This window comes from Limulus polyphemus, unplaced genomic scaffold, assembly GCF_000517525.1.
Source record: "Limulus polyphemus unplaced genomic scaffold, Limulus_polyphemus-2.1.2 Scaffold4661, whole genome shotgun sequence".
NCBI classification, from domain to species: domain Eukaryota; kingdom Metazoa; phylum Arthropoda; class Merostomata; order Xiphosura; family Limulidae; genus Limulus; species Limulus polyphemus.
In genome coordinates, this window is record NW_013670271.1 from 41,744 (window position 1) to 43,031 (window position 1,288).

General features: G+C 33.5%; 1 protein-coding gene across 1 annotated transcript in view; it reads left to right on the forward strand.

The window, feature by feature from the left end:
• Positions 1–1,288, forward strand: part of LOC106471503 (peroxidasin homolog) — a 53,996-nt gene that overhangs the window by 33,454 nt on the left and 19,254 nt on the right. The gene's annotated exons all lie outside the window — the stretch shown is intronic.

A 1,288-nucleotide genomic window follows, 5' to 3' on the forward strand; every position in this document is an offset into this window, starting at 1 on the left:
GTTATAAAACAACCTATTGAACCACTGTGTTATAAAACAACCTATTGAACCACTGTGTTATAAAACAACCTATTGAACCACTGTGTTATAAAACAACCTATTGAACCACTGTGTTATAAAACAACCTATTGAACCACTGTGTTATAAAACAACCTATTGAACCACTGTGTTATAAAACAACCTATTGAACCACTGTGTTATTTATGATGGAAGAATCTCAATAACGTCAGGATAATGTGAGTTAATTAAGTGGATTGTCCAGTAACGAGGATGTGCAACAAAATGTGACAGAAGTATTTTTTAAAAAACGTTTTTCTTCAGACATTTCTACAAATATTCTTCATTGAAAATATAACTGTAGCAACACGTTTTGTGAATACACATGAACAGCCACACATTTGGTCTAGCACCGTTTCCTATTCATACGATTTCACGAAACTAGAGATCTTCATGATAGAGAGAGAGAAGAATGTTAGGTTGTAACATCCAGTTGATCAGATCATTTTATCCTAATAGACGGATAAATAAGTTAACAAACACCGATATATATATATAAACAGATAGACGGAGGAGTAGTGTGTTTGACTGCTCTTTTAATACAAACTTTTGTTTCGTTTTACGAAACCTATTTAACTTGGGATTATTTCCTGAACGAACGTGTACCTTCACTGCGATTGGTCGGGCTTGACACGTGTGCGCTCATTAAATATTATCACATTTCTCTCAAGTGTACCCATTATATATTTCAGTGTTTTCATTAAATACCGTGTTCTATTCTTAGTCCAAGTAAAATTCGTTGGCCTCTGCTGCCCTATCAATGTTTGTGGTAATAGAACAACCACAGTGCAATATTTGTTTTAAACTTGTATGTTATGATGATTTTATTGTGTTATATCGTCTGGTTTTGATTATCAGAGTAGAAACTTCAAACAAAAACAATAAGGGACAATACATTTCTATTGTGGGAGTTAATCAACACTTCTTAAAATGGGTTTCTATCGTAAGATTTATTCAAGACTTTTATCTTTAAACTAAGATATTTTTTAACGTTCTTTGAAGGAGGTTTCCATCACAAGATTTAAACAAGCCTTTAACAATACTGGAGGCACAAAGCTTTTACAATGCTGGTTGAAGAGGTTTCCATCACAAGATTTAAACAAGCCTTTAACAATACTGGAGGCACAAAGCTTTTACAATGCTGGTTGAAGAGGTTTCCATCACAAGATTTAAACAAATCTTTAACAATACTGGAGGCACAAAGCTTTTACAATGCTGGTTGAAGAGGTTT